The following is an 18,979-nucleotide window of genomic DNA, read 5'->3' as shown; positions in this document are numbered from 1 at the left end:
CACGTGGACTTGGTTTCATGGGTCTGTTGCAAAGTTAAAGGGTTTTCTCCCAGATTCCAATTCAGCAAGGCACGGTTTTCAAATAGTTTTTCTCCAGCCATTCTGTTTTACTGTTTTAATTTTTTAAAATACAAATAAAACCCTCCAGTCATGATAAAATGACAGAGTTCTGTTCTGTTTCCATGTCTTTGCAATTTCTGTGCTACCGAAATGGGAGGCATAGGTTATACGCTAGCTAGCTCGAGTGATTCTAACCTGTATGAACTCACTGGAATTTCTTCAGAGTAATGTCTATAAAAATGATTATTAAAGTATAGATAATAAAAATGTGTTAACTTGAAGCTTATTGCTGGAAAAAAACGTCTCTTACAGAGGAGTGGTATATTTGCTCCAAAAGTCAAGTATACTAGATACGCTACTGAGGCTGGTTTTCCCAAGCTCCTGTGTTCAGCTGCCACCAGCTAGGTGAGAGATTGGCGGACGATAACCTTTCCACCCTCCAGCTCTATCAGAAGGGCCCAGCTGAAGCCCAGGTTCTGCCTTTTGCCAAGTGAACCCCATCTCCTGGGTCTGCAATACTGCCTTTTTCTTCATCATCTGGGAAGTCGCAGCTTTCTGCTGTTGTTGGTATACGGGAGGTTCCATGGTCCTCTCCTCGGTTTCACAACTCTCCCCGTAACCTGTATAAGCAAATCCCTCTATTAAATTCCACTAATTTTAATATCTAGAATAATTTTGGTTTTCCTGGTTTTATTTGACAGATACAACTGAAAATCATCCTGAAATGGGGACTTCTCAGCAGAATCCAAGGTGAACAACTGAAAATTTTAAATATCGTATCAATGACTTGGTTTGACACGGGCCCACAGAACTTAGATTCAACCCTGGGAAAATTTTGCACCCTCAGAGGGTAAGACGAAGTTTATCTGACATGTAGGCTTGAAACAAAAATTAAGTTCAGTGTTTAAAAAATGTTTAGTAATTGCATGCCAAAACTCTACACACAGGAGATGACAACTGTTTGCTGAGAAAATGAATGATTGATGAATCAATGAAGAAAGAAAGTAATAAGCAAACCATAATATGAAGTACCTTATCTAGGGAAAATCAGAAGTTCGGTTCCTAACTAGGTCTAAGGAGTTTTGTGTTTTTAGTATTCTTTTAGCAGGATTATTTCCAAGAAAATAGCTAATGGACAAATACTGCCCATTAAGAAAGTGTTGATGACAAAATGTGATACAAAAAATATCTTTAGGTCTGAATTCACATTACAATTAGTAAAGCTTGGAATTGGCTAGTAAAAGTGACTAGCAAAATATTAAGTAAAAAGTAAATTATGAAATGGACATGACTATAGCAAAATGGCTAAAACTCCTACCACCGTAAAGATGTATCAGACATTTTATCATGGTAGGGCTGCTTGAGGGACAAAGAATGCTTTTCTCAGGGAATAAATACCCCCATACACACTGAATAACTAGGTTAATTGTGGGTGTGGGTTTGCCGGAAAGAAATTTGTCCAACAGATTCTCAGAAAATAAATAGATGGCATATAATAAGGGAGACTTAAAAGTATAAATAGAGGCCGGGCGCAGTTGCTCAAGCCTATAATCCCAGCACTTTGGGAGGCCGAGACGGGCGGATCACGAGGTCAGGAGATCAAGACCATCCTGGCGAACACGGTGAAACCCCGTCTCTACTAAAAAAAATACAAAAAACTAGCCAGGCGAGGTGGCGGGCGCCTGTAGTCCCAGCTACTCGGGAGGCTGAGGCGGGAGAATGGCATGAACTCGCGGGGCAGAGCTTGCAGTGAGCTGAGATCCGGCCACTGCACTCCAGCCTGGACGACAGAGCAAGACTCCGTCTCAAAAAAAAAAAAAAAAAAGTATAAATAGAGGGTACAACCAGAAAACAGGGCAAACAAACAAAAAAGGGAGAGAGGAGAGACTGCAGTGATTGAAAGAGAGGATTTCAGTGAGTACAGAGGAGGTAAAAAGGACATTCAGGTTTACCATGAGGAAAATAATTCTTAGAGCACTGGTATTTAACTGGTAGTGAATATTGTCAGAAGCACTGGAGACGACACTGCCATGTATAAAGCCCCTTTTCCATTCCCTCCTCCCTAGAACTGACAACTTGGTCAGAATCATACAATTGTGAGACTGAAAAGGATCATGGAGGAAACTGAGGCCAAGAGCAGTTAAGCCTGTCCGGCTAACTCCTCCCCACCTCCATCTAGGCCTCCCTGCATTCATCAGACATTATCCAGACGGAAATCAGCCTATCTCAGGAAAGACCTGCCCTTCAGCTTTTCACTCACCTTCTTTTGCATCAACGATTACTCCTCTTTTCTAGTCCCTCAACCTCAACTTGAACTCAGACCTATTGCCTTCCAGCTTTGAGCTGCCATTTATATCGCATTCTGCACCTCCTGAAATGCCCTCCATTTTTACTTCTCTAAAAAAGTCAGATTCATTAAGGTTGTCAACATTTGTTTCAATAAACTTGTTACTATTTTCAAATCTTTCTTCATTTTTTTCCTTACATTATTATAGAGAATTCTTTTCTTTCGGATGTTGGAAGATGTATTTTTTTTTGTTCCTTCCCTAGATCACATATATACTCACTTCCTTTGAGAACTCACTCATTCCTGTTATTTCAACTGCCAGTAATCGGCAAATGGCTTAGCAGAAAGAGCCCTGGACTGGAAGATTTGAGTTCATTATGTGGCTCTTTCAACCAACCTGAACTTCAGCTTTCTCATCTACAGAGTGTGGAAAGGGATAAACATTTCCAACATACAATACTTGCTCGTTAACTAGACATATATATTGTGTGTATATATACATAAGTTAGATTTCATATAAATAAACTACACACATATAGAGAGAGAGTATTTAATTCTCATTATTACTCTTCTTTTATGGTTAAAAAAAAAAAAAAACCGAGGCTCAAAGAGGTTATATAACCTTTCCAGGGATACACAGCAAGGTCACTGCACCTACCAGCCGTCATGAGGCATCTTGAAAGAGCGTGCTGTCTGCTGTGTAGCACTCTTTCTCCCCATATAAGGGTAGTAACCAGTCTCTCTACCTGGAAGGGCTACTGTAAGGATAAAATGAGGCAGTGCCTGTGAAAGTATTTTAATCATAAGGCATTATGTAAATGGAAAATATAATTACTATTATTATCTCCCGGCAATCCAGGTTTTAAGCTCTTTATAGTTCTCTTGCTTTCTCTATCCACAGAGCATTTCACTTGGGTGCCCTTTTGGCCTTAAACTTTAGCAAAAGGAATATTCATTATGTTTTTCTAAGCTTAACATTTTATCAGTTTTTCTTTACCTTTGTAACTGTCGCAATTCATTTAGTCTTCTAAGACACAGATGACGGTATGTAGATACTGGCTTAGCTCCTGTTTTCCTGGAGTAATAATTAATAGCACTCTCTTTTTCTCTCAAAAATCCAATTTTGGATGATAAATCATGTGTTCACCTAACATCTCTTTAGATGCTTCCTGCTATGGTTCTTATCTTCTCTATTTTTGCTCATTATGCTCTAAAACATTGCTGAACACCTATTCCTTTCCTATTTACACTCACAACTTTAACCCAATGGCTAATTGCCTGGCTAACTGAGACAGACCTTTTTCCCCTCTTCTTATCTTGTGAATCCCTCTCTTCCATGTTTCATATAGAGAAGCATGGATTCTCACCTCCAACCGTGATTATCATCATTTCACTTCCTTTATTAGCGCCCACAGGCTTTTTGATATACTTTCAATTATCTTTTACCTCTCTTTTTCTTCTTCAACTCCTTCTTTACAATGATACATGACTACTTTGTGTATATACAATGGTGCTCAAGTTGTCTCATGTCCCATCAATCACACATGTTTACCTGAAATCTGAAGCATACTTTTGGTGGCTTCATCGCTTTCCTAAGCCCTGCCTTCTCCAAACCACCCTCCATCACCCTATCTCCTCTATTTTGATAGACTATACATAGTTACTAATCATTTTCAGTTTCTTCTATCAGGAGGTGGAGTCTACTGCTGCAGACCTAGAATCAGGGCTGGCCCCAATAGAGTGCAAAGGAAACTTTCTAACTTGTAATGCTCCTGCCATGTTATTAATCCAGACTATGCTGATGGAGGATAAGAGGTCAGGTTAAGAGAGACCCATTCTTTTAAGCCTTCTGATATGGTTTGGCTGTGTCCCCACCCAAATCTCATCTTGAATTGTAGTTCCCATGATCCCCACATGTCATAAGAGGGACCCAGTGGGAGGTAATTGAATCATGGGGGCAGTTACCTCCATGCTGTTCTTGTGACAATGAGTGAGTTCTCATGAAATCTTACGATTTTGCAAAGAGTAGTTCCCCTGAACATGCTCTCTTGCCTGCCACCACGTATCACATATCTTTGCTCCTCCTTCACCTTCTGCCATGATTGTGAGGCCTCTCCAGCCATGTCGAACTGAGTCCATTAAACTTTTTCTTTATAAATTACCCAGTCTCGGATATGTCCTTATAGCAGTGTGAGAATGGACTAATACACCATGACAGTCATTCCAGCAATCGCACGTGAGGTCCCTGACATATGAGTGAGCCCTGTCAAACCGTTTGGAGCAGAGAGAAGCCATCCTAGCTGACCCCAAGCCAAATTATTCCCTCATAGAATTCTGAGCAAATATTATAAATGTTGTTTAAAACTTTTTCAAATTGACTTTATTTCAGTCATCCCTTAATATTACTATCTATATATCATATCAATATAATATTTTTTGTTTCCTATCCTCTGTATTTCTTTGCATCTACAAGGATGTTTTTGATATTTTAAGAGTATGCCAGTGCCTTGCATAAATGGCCTCAGTTCATCTTTGTACCAATTCTGCAGAGCAGATGTTGCCATCTTTGGTTTATGAACAAGGACCCCATCACCAAGAATATTAAGTAATATAAACTTTTTGAATTCATAAATAATTTAGATCAAAATTGAAATTATTCATTTTTGTTCTGTCAGTAACTTACATAATAAATATTTCTTGTTTATGTATAATGAGAACTGTAAGACTTCCCACACCACAGAGACATCACTGCAAAAAAAACATGTATACTAAATAAATCAAAGAAACAAAGCAATACAATGCAAATTCTGATAACTGCCATCAGGAGATCAGAGTGCTTTAGAAGGGAAGGGGAGGAGAGATACTCCTAATCCACATATTAGGAGTGTGAGCAGGTAAAGCATCTGGAGGGGACACTGAGACTGACCTTGAGGAAGAATGGGATTCCCAGGGGTAAAAATAAGTGAAAGAAGGTTCGAAAAGACAGCACACAAAGAGCTATAAATATGGAAATCTCTAGATGTGTCCATTGACATGTGAATTAGAACTCAGGCATACAAACAGGGAGCAATCTGAGATACGTTTGGAAAAGTTAAGTGTTCAGAACATGAAGGACTGAAAACTAGGGTGCAGAGTTCTTTGTTTTGTGACCTATCAAGGAATTTGCTCAACAGTCATATTTTTACAGTTGCGAGAAAGTGTTCTGTAGCATTTCAACCAACTTTATTATTTTATGCCCATATTACGTTTTCTTATCTCTGACATTTAAATCTTTGAAAGGGTATCAGGTCTTCATCATTGATTAATAAACTCTTCGAAGCCATCAATATGTTAAAAAGTACTTGATGAGCACACACTGTTCAAGGAACTGGATAAGATGTGAGAAATTTTGAAACAAAACTGCTAGAACTATGTCAAACCAAAATACTTCTACACAACAAGCAAAACAGCACAATGAAAAGGCAACTAATGGAATAGGAGAAAATATTTGCAAACTATATCTGATAAGCAATGAATATGCCAAATATATAAGGAACTCATGCAACTCAATAGCAGAGAAAACAAATTTAAAAATGACAAAGGACCCGAATAAACATTTTCCAAAGAAGACATACAAATGGCCAACACAGGCATGAAAAGATGCTCAACATCACTAATCATCAGAAAAATGCAAATTAAAAACACAATGAGATACACCTCGCACCTGTTAGAATGGCCATTATCAAAAAGATGAAAGCTAACAAGTGTTGGCAGTTGTGTAGAGAGAAGAGAACCCTTTTCTTCCTGTATTCTAGTCATTATGGTTTCAGGAATTTTAGTGCCAGTTATTAACAAAGGCAACCTCTTTGTTTTTAGAGCACACACATTCTTCACAACCCCTAAGACAATTATATCTCATTAGATCTGGAAATTACTGAATGGTCCTTCATCTCTATTTATATCTCATTAGATCTGGAAATTACTGCATGGTCCTTCATCTCTAATTAAGGGTTGATAGGATCTGTCCAACCTTGAAGAATTTTCAAGCGTCTGTGGGCTAATAAAGGAAGTGTTTTGGGGGAAAATGGAATTCATTTACCCTGTACATTTCTTTAATCTCACTGACTGCTATTGTTTCCCTCTAACGACTGTATCGGAAACAACCTGGAATACTTGGTTAAATGCACGTCTCTGTGCCCCATCCTGAATTTATTCAGTTAGATCATCTGGGGTGGGACTCAGCATCCTGTATCTTACACACACTGTAGAGTAATCTTATGCATACCTTATAGTTTGAGGAAGACTTGCCAAAGGCAATGGGATGGATACGCCTGTTTTCTCTCTCACTTTGTAATTATCTGTAAGCAAACAGAGTAGGTCTTGTAGGTGTTGTCAAAGGCATTAGTCTAATATCCGCTCAATTAGTCTAATGATCCACTCTGAGTTTCAGGGAGCTCTTTTGAACCAGCCTTATTATTGCCTCTTCTTGCTTTTGGCAGATTTGCTATTGTATTTTCAACACCGTCTCAAGTGCAAAACTTCAGTTCCAAATGTCTTCAACAAGTACTTATGGCAGCTAGAGAAAGCAACTTTAAATGGATGTTTGCAGGTGTCTGCTCATAAAGATTGCTATTGCATCAGCTCTACTGGAGTTATTATGGTTTACAATAGGAGTTTAATTTAAGGGAGTGGTATAAACGTGCAAGGCTTTGGGAAAGAAACGTGAAAGCAATTATCCCTGGATTATGTCTGGACAGGACTGGATCCTTGAATCTTGGCTGGTTTGGGGCAGCCTTGCCTGCTGCAGAGTTGTGGTTGTATCTGCATTTTGGAAGCCAGTATGAGTCTATGTTTTTGTTAAGAGCCACTAGAACTTACTGGACAAAGAACCTCCCTCTCTTCATCATGTCAATCTCTTGAACTCATCACTGATACTCATTACACATACATATAAATGCATGCAGTATCTTACATTCCAGAAGATACAATCATTTAGCAGAGGAAAAACTAAAATATGTGATGTAAATATTAGCTGAAATTAATTTGTCTGGCGAGAATTAACTATAGTTAGAAAAAAAAATCCTAACATAGGTGTGTTTCTGGATTTGTTTGTGGTTTGTTTGGAAATTCCATCACTCTCCACAAGATATTTGCAAATTTGGAATTTTTTTATTAGTCACTGTAAGTCTAGATCTCAGATTTCACTTCTTGTGGTTGACTCTCTTGTGTGTGTATCCTGCCAATTTACATGTGGATTACAAGCCCAATCTCTCACAAAGAAATCTACATAGCAGCTTCTATCTAGAGGTTTTCAAAGAGGGCTTAGGTAACAAAAATGCAAAGAAAACTAACCTTAAAAATCTAATATTAGCTATTCCTGATTGTAAAAGCTCTTCAGACACCTGAACACAGAAATTTCTCACAAGGTGCTTTTCTTTTTTGCATACAATTTTTTATATTCTCCTTCACTCTGCTTCTCATGTGATCTGTGGGGTTTTCAATGTCCAGAATACCTTCTAATTTCCCATGGATTTTGTTACACATATAAACTAAGACTCTGCTTTTCAGTTCTAGGTTTCAATTTGCATTTCCAAAGATTCCTTCTATCCTCTCTCTTCAGTGTCTGTAAGAAACAGTTTGGGTTTTAAATAATGACTGTTTTAACACAAGATAGATAAATAAAATGATATGTAGAAAGGGAACAGAAGTGTGGGTGGATAAATAGATACATGGATGGATGATGGATGGATGGATGGGTGGATGGATGGATGGATGGATGGATGGATAGATGGATGGGTGATAGAAGATAGGATAAAGACAGATGATTAGATAGATAGATAGATAGATAGATAGATAGATAGATAGATAGATAGACAGATAGATAATAGATGATAGAGATAGATAGATAGATAGATAGATAGATAGATAGATAGATAGATAGATAGATAGATAGATAGATATAGACTGATGGGTGGACATGTGTATCTTTTCAACACTGTATTTCCAGTGCCTGGAACATTTCTTGGCACATAGTCAGTGATTAATACACATTTATTTAAAGAATAAAAATGTAGCCTCCCTAATTTGTCACCAATTCATCCATTCATACATTCATTACACAAATATTTTGCTAAGCTTCTTTTAAGTGCCAGGCACTTTTCTAGCTATGGAGATAAAGCAGTGAATAACACGTCAACAGTCTTTGTTCTTGTGAAGCTGACATTCTAAGGAACTTACACTCCTGTCAGTTCCTCTTGAATAACTCTGGAATTCATCTCCTGTTTTTGTGGCCAGGTCTTCATCTTCTTTCTAACTGGATGAATGAGCTGGCCTTCTAGTATTTTTCTTTCTTTTCTCTGTAGTCTTGATACCTTGCAATTCACCATGCTCATTTTAATCACAATCATTTTTCAAGACTGAACTCTGATTATGTCCCTACACTGGATTTCCATCCTTTTTAAAGTTTGTATTCTATAGATGAGAATCCAGATCTCTTTATGAGCTCACCCTCATCTAAATTTTCAGTGTTATTTCTTGGTGTTCTGAAATACACCTTGAACTTAAAGCCATGATGACTTACTTGAAGTTCTTGAAATTTGCCTCAATACTTCCTACTTTCAGCTCTTTGTACTGGCTGCTCTCTCTGCCATCCCCACTCTTCTCAGCAAGGCTGATCCTTCGGTGTTCAACACAAACGTGTCCTCCCTGATACTCCCCAGACTATCTGTGATGAGTTAAGAATTTCATTCCATTATGTTCTTGAATAATATATGTGACTTTGTGATAGTTCTGGTCACAACTTTCATTCTGGATCCTCCTACCCATAGCATAAGCAGATGAGATTCTTTTCTTTTTTCTTTTTAAAATGAAAATCTTACTGTGTTAACATTCTCATGCATACTATCTCACTCATCTATTCTCCACCTATTTCTCCAATCTCATCTCTCCTAGTTCTTCTCTTTGTCCATTGCACGCAACTCTACTAGCCTCCCTTCTGTTTTTTGAATACACCAACTTTATCGTGGTGATTCTCTGCCTGGAATGTCTTTTTCTAGCTCTGCTCAAGGCAGACTCATATTCACCCTTTAGTTCTAACCTCATCTGTGACCTGATCAGAAATGCCTTTAAGGATTACCCCTTCTACAATGGCCTTCTCTCATTATTCTGTATCCTAATACACTGTTTATATCCCTCTTTGCACTATCTGTAATATAGATGGATCTAGTTGTTCGTTAAGCGTCTCTGCTGATCTCTGGACTGCAAGATCATTGAAGACAAGGACTCTTTACCATTTTCAATCCTCTGGTTCTAGAGCCCAGCATGGTGCTTGGCAAATAGTAGGGCCTCAAAATATATCAGTTAAATTAACAAATAGTACTGACCATATGCTGCTATTTGCTTCTTTCTCTCCAACTAGGCTGTGGAGATCTTATGTAATGTCATTATCCTATTATAGGTAACTAAGTGATATTATATTGAATATTAATGCAACCAGCAAAATAATAACCTGTACCATAAAGATACAAAATTATTTTAAATGAAATTAAGAACATGATGAATAATAAGATTTTTTATACACAAAACTGATCAAGTCAGAAGCTATGAACTGTCAATCATAACGAACTGGGACAGGGGACAAAAGTCCTGTCTGTGGGTTAGCACAGTAAGCCTGAGTCCTCTCTGCCCTTTGGATGTTGCAGCAGTGTGTCCTAACACTGTATCCTTCTGGTCACTGGCCTGGCTTCTATTGTGCATGGTGGAGATGAAAGAAAATGTACCCATTGTGAGTTGCCTAACAGAGCAAGTACTTGTTAGGCACTCAGTAAATATCAGCCTCATATTTAAGAGATCATCAAAATAAATTAATTTCTACTATAGATTAATAAAGTAAAATATAGGCTCAAAAGATGCATTTTTGCAGATTCAGCCTTTGCATTGGTAACTTTTAATTATTGCCAAATTCAAGAAATAAAATGTTATTTTCAGAGCATTATCACCATGAAAACGGTTATGAAAGTATTTAATAAGTAGAAACACATGTCTTTTTGGTGAACTACAGTGATATTTTAATGTATTTTGTTTTTGAAATTAATATTTTAATGTTAACTAATGTTATTTGTCAGTTTTCAAATTATGTTTTTGAAAACACAGTTTTGTGTGGAGGAGGACACTTTTATTGTTCAAATCACAGAAGAGATACTTATTAATAACTAACTTTCATAACCAAACAACCCATTTAAATCAGTTTTTGGTCTTCTAGCATAGTTAAAAGCATCATTGTGTCTGGGTTTGGTGGTTCACGACTAATCCCCACACTTTGGGAGGCTGAGGTGGGAGGATCTCTTGACACCAGGAGTTTGAGACCAGCCTAGGCAACGTAGCAAGACCCTGTCTTTACAAAAAGAAAAAAAAACAAACAAAAAACAGAAAAAAATACAAAAAAAGAACATCACCGTTTTGTCTAGTATTGGAGTAGCCAGCATTCAAGATGGCCGCCAGTGGTCTCTGCCTCTGGGTCTTCACACTCATGAGCAATCCTCTTCCACATGGTTCCAGACTTGGTCCGTGTGACCAATGGTGACAGAAGTGATGGCATGTCACTTCACAGGTAGATTATAAAAGCTCTTGCCTTCCATCTTGGCCACTTTGGGAGAAACAAATTGCCATTCTGTAAGCAGATGCCCAAGTGGCCAGAAAGTAAGCCTCCCTGGGCCCACAGTCATTGAGGAACTGAAGTCTGACAATAGCCACATCAGGGGGCTTGGAAAGACTTTCTCTAGCAACAGTGGAGGCTTGCAATAAGACTGCAGCTCTGACTGACACAGCATGGCTGCACCTCCTGAGAGAACTGGGTCAGAACCACTCAGCCAAGCTGCTCCCAGATTCCTGACCCACAGAAATTGAATGAGAAATAAATGTTTGTTGCTTTAAGCTAGCTAAGTTTTGGGGTAATTTGCTGCAGATAAATAACACAAGTACCCAATCTGATTTAGTTGGCATATTACATATCTGAAACTCAGCATCCATAAAAGTAATCTAGACTTGCATACATAGTACAATATTTAAAAAGGACAAAAGAAGTAAGTAAAGTAGCAATTAAATGATAAAAAGAAAAATAAGAAATAAAAAATTGATGGTGAAGCTTACAGTAAACCTTTTAGTCATATGTCTGTAGCTGTGATAAAGAGATTTTGGAGATGATGGAGGATTGTGCTGAGCTATAACTCTTCATTAGAGCAGAAGGCTGAGCTATAACTTTCAAGCGTTTCCTTCGATAATGTGAAAGTTATAAAGGTGTTATATGTTGTAAGGTGGCTAAATCAAATTTATTTGACCAGCACTGTCCATTTCAAGTCCTTTTTAGATGCTTCTTTTGACTTTCCAAACTTTCTCCAATGAGTCTATATTAATTATATAATCAGAAAACATAACTATTGGTTGGGTTCAGTGGCTCATGCCTGTAATCTCAACATGTTGGGAGGCTGAGATGGGAGGATCACTCGAGCCCAGGAGTTCAAGACCAGCTTGGGCAACATGGTAAGTTCCTGTCTCTACACCAAAAAAAATTTTAAATTAGCCAGGCATGGTGGTGCACACCTGAGGTCCCAGCTACTCACAGCAGGGATCCTTGAGCCTGGGAGGATCCCTTGAGCTTGGGAGTTTGAGTCTGCAGTAAACCATGATCACATCACTGCACTCCAGTCTGGGCAACAAAGCGAGGCTCTGTCTAAAAAAAAAAATGATATTTTTTTCCATTCACTTAATCAAGTTTTTATACACTCAGACGTGCAAGTTTTTCAACATCTCTGGAGCTAGGAATTGGAAATGAATAAATCAATTGTCTGTGGCAGATTTTACCTAAAGGAGATAGTTTAAATCCAGTTCTGGAGTCTGTGTATTTAAGAAATCTTTAAAACAATTGGAAATGTTTATCTTGGACAAGTGATTATGTGAAGACAATATGAAAATACTTCCAAATATTTCAAAGTTTTTGTCTGCCAGAAGAAAGAGACTCCTCATTCTTTTTACTCCAGGAATAGTGTTAACATCAAATTACAAAGCCGCATGTTTCAGCTCAATATAAGAACAAAATTTGTGATGTATCTGAAAACACTAAAATATTCTGCCTTGTGAAACTGTGAGTTCCACGCCACTAAAACAGAGTAAGCAGATGCTCACTGACTCTTTACTGGACATCTTCCATGAGGGCCCGCGGTAACATTTCAGTGGTGAAAGGAATGTCCCACCAGCCTTACGATTCTGTGATTGCATTGAATCAATGATCGATATTTTAATTTAATTGATTAAGTGGGCTAGCAACGAACACCTCAGGAGAATTTTTGTTTTAGATACCACTCTTCCATTATTTCATTGATGATATTACTCAAATATATGAATATGTGTAAGAAATCTCCCACGTCTGCTTTTTGTGTTCTAGCTCTATTTCCTTGGCTTCCATAGCTGGGAAAGCTTTGGAGAAACTGACAGGACTCAAGGAAGAGCTACAATGAACCAGGGCCTCAAAGATTGAGCTGGTCCTCCAGGCTTCCGGACTCTTTGTGCTGCTCTCATTTTGGCACATCTTTGCTTGCTCCTAGTTGCACACAAGTCTTTTCAATAGGGTCCCAAATTTTTATCTAGCTAACATTTTAGTTCCAGAGGGAAGGTCCACAACACCTGAAGCTCAAAATATCTGAATGCATTGTCCTGTTTTGGTTAAGTTGCCTATCTCTGAACCAGTGACTATGCCCAAGGAAATGGAAAAAAATTTTGGTGACTTGCCTTGATCCATGTATACTTCCAAGAGTTGATGCACAGGAAGCAAATAATCAAAAGTTATAAAGCACACATGGCAGTCAAAAACAATTTCAGTCCACCGTAATCTCTTATCCTTTTCTCCTTCATGATTTTTTTCCACTTACTCTTTCATTGTATGTAGTTATGAAAGTTATAGTCAAATGCTTTGGGGTATACAACTGAAACAAACCTGCATATTTATTTTCTCTCCATAAATATATAGCATATTTTAAAATTTCACTTGCTTTGAGAGATATAATTCTTTTAATTTTAGTTACCTGTGTAATTTTAAACCAGCATAATAAAATCAATCTGACTGAAAGCTTTGGTCATTAAGGAGCATGACCCTAATCTTTTAAGATTAGGGTTAAGATTGTCTCAATTGAGAAACAATTCCAACCACATTCACCACCACAGAAAATCTGTGAAGGGGCTCCGACGAATGCCTCCGTGAGCCTTGGCCAGGAGCCCCTTCTGTGGCTGCACCCTCTGGGAAGAACTTCTTACATAATTCAGGCAGATGAAGGATTGCATTAGGGATACTCTTCATTGTCACAGTCTATTTCTAAGTGTTTTTTAACTTTATTGTGATTTTATTATTTTTCACGCAGATTTTCAGGGTGGAAATTGGAGATTACCTCAGTAAAACATTGGGTTACTGAAGTGACAATGTAAGCAAATCTTTTTTATAGCCTAAATATGATGGGAATTAGACTAGATAAATATGGAACAACTATAATAAACACACAGATAAATTGTTTCCCTTAGCGCCCAAATTTCATAAAAAATAATAGTTGTGAAGAACAAACAGGAACTTTCCTTTATCTTCACCTCACCTTCTAAGTTCACGACACTAAGAAAAATCATGAACTAAAACATAAACCATTTGATGAGAACACTGTAAATTAAAACATGAACTATAGAAACATTAACTATGAGTAAAAATATGAACTATTTAGTGACAGAGCAGGAGCATCGCCATCTTGGACAAGCCCCTCATTCTAAAGTTCACCTTAATAATAAATGCCTAAATCCAAAGGGCATCAGCCTAATGGCTAAGGTCCGCGTGATCATAAACCACAGATAACATCTCCAACCAGAAAGATTCCAAACTCCTTTCTGATCAGAGACATGCTAGCCCCGCTTGGGCCAGGAAGATGCCAGTCTGGAGATAACCCTGCTCTGGCAGAAAGATGGCTGCCCCCAGATAACCTCCCCTCCTCTCAGAGACATTCCAACCCCGCCAGAAAACTTCTCCCTCAAACAGGAACATTCCAAACTCCTGATAAGGCCCCTCACCCTTAAACCCCAATATATGCTCTTAGTCTGTCAGAGAAAGCACTCCTGACCGAAATAGGCCAGGAGCGCCTCTCAGGTTTTAATTAAGGAAAACCTATCTTTAACTGCCAGCTGTATTTCGTGTTTCTTTCCTCTTTAACTCTTAACTTGGGATATTCCTCCTAGTAAATACTTGTGCCAGTGGAATTTGCCTGAACCAAGAATAATAGCTATACTGGAACATCTTAATTGCATGGTTGGCTACAGTTCAAACTTCCTGGTGTGTATGATGCAAGCCATCCCTCAGGCAATCATGGTTTCCTGATTAACCTGGGAAATGAACGCAGATGACTTAATAGATAATTGACTTTTTGTAGAAGGCCCAAAGCCAAAAAGAAGCAGCTGTCCCACCCAGGTGTTTCAGAATATCTTTGGGGACTCCAACTACCTTTTGCCAAAAGTTTTCTCTTACGTGCACTACTGTGCATGTTAAGGAGAATATATCATCTGTTTTAATTTGTTGGGATTGAGTGTGAGACTGCTTCAAACTCTCTACAGATATGCTACATAGGTTCATAAACTCATACATTTATAATATAAACCAATAACCTAACTTCTGCTTAAAACACTGGAAGTGATCATTTTAAATGTAATGAAAGTTTTCTTTTCATACATTTTTATTACCTTCCTAACATTTAATTAATTATTTTTGATTTTCAGTATTGAATTTACATAGATTAAAAATAATGCCAAACATCATTGATCAATGAAATTAGAGTAATATTATTTTTTAATCATAAATCCACTTTTTGGTATTTTTCAATAAATGAAATTTTAAAATATTAAATATTTACTATATAAAATGTTAAAAATTAAAATGTTTACTGTTTACTTACTGAAAAATTTTTTAAAAGTCATTTATGGTAATTATACTATTGAAATATCTCATATGTCCAACTAACTGGCATAAACCTTAACCAAAAATACAAATTAATTTAGAAAGGTATTAGCAAGTAGCTGGCACAAGCGTTGCTCTAAGTAGAAAGATGTTTTCAAATTCTGGAACCTGCTTTGTAAAAATAGTGTGTAAGATGGCCGGGCGCGGTGGCTCAAGCCTGTAATCCCAGCACTTTGGGAGGCCGAGACGGGCGGATCACGAGGTCAGGAGATCGAGACCATCCTGGCTAACACGGTGAAACCCCGTCTCTACTAAAAAAATACAAAAAAACTAGCCGGGCGAGGTGGCGGGCGCCTGTAGTCCCAGCTACTCGGGAGGCTGAGGCAGGAGAATGGCGTGAACCCAGGAGGCGGAGCTTGCAGTGAGCCAAGATCAGGCCACTGCACTCCAGCCTGGGCGGCAGAGCGAGACTCTGTCTCAAAAAAAAAAAAAAAAAAAAATAGTGTGTAAGAGAATTCATTCATATAATTTAACAGTATTTGATGAAATCTCTGTTTATGCTGTCTTGGCTTGTTTACTTCCGCTTCAAAAAACCCAAAGAAGGAAATTTCAAGAAGTAACATAACTTCCTGATGGGATTCTACTTTGAATCTAAGTCACGGCCTTAGTTGGTGACTAAACGCCGGTCACTAGAACCATCCAGATCCAGCTATTGCTGATGCTCGTTGCGGAATCTGCCTAGAGCAGCAGAAGCAATTCTATTAATATATCAGAGTGTCGACGAAAAGAGTCAAACTCTGTAAAATATTTGAAGAGATTTATTCTGAGTCACATATGAGTGTCCATGGCCCATGAAACAGCCCTCAGGAGGTCCTGAGAACATGCGCCCAGGGTGCTCGGGGTGCAGCTTGGTTTTACACATTTTAGGGAGGCATGAAACATCAATTAAATACATTTAAGAAATACACTGGTTTGGTCTAGAAAAACAGGACAACTCAAATTGGAGGCTTCCAGGCTATAGGTACATTTAAACATTTTCTGGCTGACAATTGTTTGAGTTTGTCTAAAGACCTGGGATCAGCAGAAAGGAATGCCTACATTAAGATAAAGGATTGTGGGGACCCAAGTTCTTATTTGCAGTGGAAGCCTTCAGGTAGTAGGTTTCAGAGAGAATAGGTTGTAAAATATTTCTTATCAGACTTAAAGTCTGTGTTCGTGTTAATGCCAGAGAGGTACAATGGGACCCTCACTTCCCAACATGGCCTGAAACAGATTCTCAGGTTAAATTTTAAAAGAGCCCTGGCTGAGGAGGAAGTCCATTCAGATGGTTGGAGGGGCCTTAGAATTTTAGTTCTGGTTTACAAGAGGAACATTCAGAACTTCCAGGCCAGCTAACCTTGCCATACCTCTCACCCCAGTATCTTTAGTCGCCAACCAAAAGGGAAGTTCCTCCAGTCATTATTATTATTTATCTGATACCCTCATCTCCATGTAGACCTGTCATGCTTCCCATTCTGGATTATTCTTTCAACACACTTCACTATGCTTGCTGGAATTCATATGTTACCAGAAGGGGTTTCCAATCCAGACCCCAAGAGAGAGTTCTTAGATCTCGTGCAAGAAAGAATTTGAGGCGAGTCCACAGAGTAAAGTGAAAGCAAGTTCATTAAGAAAGTAGAAGAATAAAAGAATGGCTACCCCACAGACAGAACAGTCCTGAGGGCTGCTGATTGCCAACTTTTATGGTTATTTCTTGATTATATGCTAAATAAGGGGTGGGGGCAGATTATTCACACCTCCCCTTTTTAAACAATATAGGGTAACTTCCTGACGTTGCCATGGCATTTGTAAACCGTCATGATACTGGTGGGAGTGTAGCAGTGAGGCAATGAGAGCAACCAGAGGTGACTCTTGTTGCCATCTTGGTTTTGATGGGGTTTGGCCAGTTTCTTTTCCGTTCTTTTTCTTTTTTTTTTTTTTTTAAGTCTTGCTCTGTCACCCAGGCTGCAGTACAGTGGCAAGATCTCGGCTCACAGCGACCCCTGCCTCCCAGGTTCAAGTGATTCTCCTGCCTCAGCCTCCTGAGTAGCTGGGACTACAGGTGCATGACACCACACCCAGCTAATTTTTGTATTTCTAGTAGAGATGGGGTTTCACCATGTTGGCCAGGATGGTCTCGATCTCTTGACCTCATGATCTTCTCACCTTGGCCTCCCAAAGTGCTGGGATTACCAGGCGTGAGTCACCATGCCCATTGGCCAGCGTCTTTACTGCAACCTATTTTATCAGCAAGGTCTTCATGACCTGTCTTGTGCCGGCCTCCTGTCTCATCCTGTGACTTAGAATACCTAACCATCTGGGAATGCAGCCCACTAGGTCTCAGCCTTATTTTACCCAGCCCCTATTCAAGATGGAGTTGCTCTGGTTCAGATGCCTCTGACACAAACACTGAAATCCCTTCCTAGTATGATTTCCATTCCCCTCCTTGCTTTGTCAGAAACCAGGCTCCCTCTGGAATCACTGCCTCAGATACCCTATTCGGTGGTGACTTGTCATTCTCCTGAGCTCCATGGTCGGCCTCCTCCCAGTGCCCCATGGCTACTTTCAAAACTTAAAGTTTCAGACAAGGAAACCTACCTGTTTTTGAGACTTATAATATTTGTCATATGCTTTATCACTTCCATCTATTCACAAGATTTCTTATTTATTTTTCAAAGTCTTAGACACCTAGCTCGCTGTTGCTTCCATGTCAGTATCATGCTAGAAGCCTTCAGCACTAGGTGGGTAGCACCTCTAACACAGTAGTTCTATCTGTTGACCTCTGCTTTGACCTCCCTTGCTCCAATAGTTACACATCCCCTCTACTGACTCACATGCACACAGTTAACTCTTACAAGCAGCCACATTTTGCATTGCTGAACTTCGTTATCCTATTCTCTGCTCTTCACATACCCCTATTCTTTCATTGCTTGATTAGAGGTATGCAAAGGTCAGAGAATGGGATACTAAGATTAATTCACTTATTCATAACTTGTATTATTTACGTCTGTATATTGAGGGGTTATTCATGTCACACATTGAGCTAGTTTGGGTTTACAAAGACCAATGAGCAATAGCTCAAGCCTGCTCAGGTGGAGAGGGTATAAAAGTTACTGGGGATAAAGAAGTCAAGATTTGACAGGGATGGGTGTTGATGGATCAATTACAAGTACACCGACGTTGCCAGAATTACGTCAGAACGTAGGTGGTGAAGAAACCTGGGATTTGCATGTGAAAAAGCTCTGTCACTTGCTGTCTTCACTTCCCTTATGTTTTATCCTTACTCAGTTTCTGGGCCTCTCCCTTGATCCTCAGACTATCAGACTGGCCATACTTCCTTCTCTCAGTCCTCAGTTTTTCTCTTGTTACTGTTATCAACTTCCTTCCTCTTCACTTCTTTCACAAATAAAGAGATTCACTTCTCTTATACATGGCTAATCTCTTTATATACACCTCAAGTCTCATTTTCTTTGAATTTCCTTGTATTATGGATCTTTAATTTCCCCCTCTTTTTTGTTACCATATAAATGTACTCAACTCTAATTTCATCATTAAAAAAACCTCTTGACTCTTTTTTCATTACACATTCCTTTCCTTTATAGCCAAAATTGTCTTAAGTTTGTGTTAGTCCTGTATTTGTC

The 18,979-nt window shown here is 38.7% G+C and overlaps 1 long non-coding RNA gene across 1 annotated transcript in view; it reads left to right on the top strand.

Moving 5' to 3' along the window:
* LOC116274583 overlaps positions 1 to 18,979 on the top strand; it is a 120,653-nt gene that overhangs the window by 47,389 nt on the left and 54,285 nt on the right. Inside the window, exon 2 of the long non-coding RNA XR_004183369.1 lies at positions 762 to 910. This is a non-coding gene — a long non-coding RNA (uncharacterized LOC116274583). The remainder of the gene's footprint in view (positions 1 to 761; positions 911 to 18,979) is intronic.

The sequence above is a fragment of the Papio anubis genome, chromosome 4, assembly GCF_008728515.1.
Source record: "Papio anubis isolate 15944 chromosome 4, Panubis1.0, whole genome shotgun sequence".
Classification (NCBI taxonomy): domain Eukaryota; kingdom Metazoa; phylum Chordata; class Mammalia; order Primates; family Cercopithecidae; genus Papio; species Papio anubis.
Note: the sequence above shows the minus strand (reverse complement) of the source record. Positions and strands in the feature narration are given on the sequence as shown.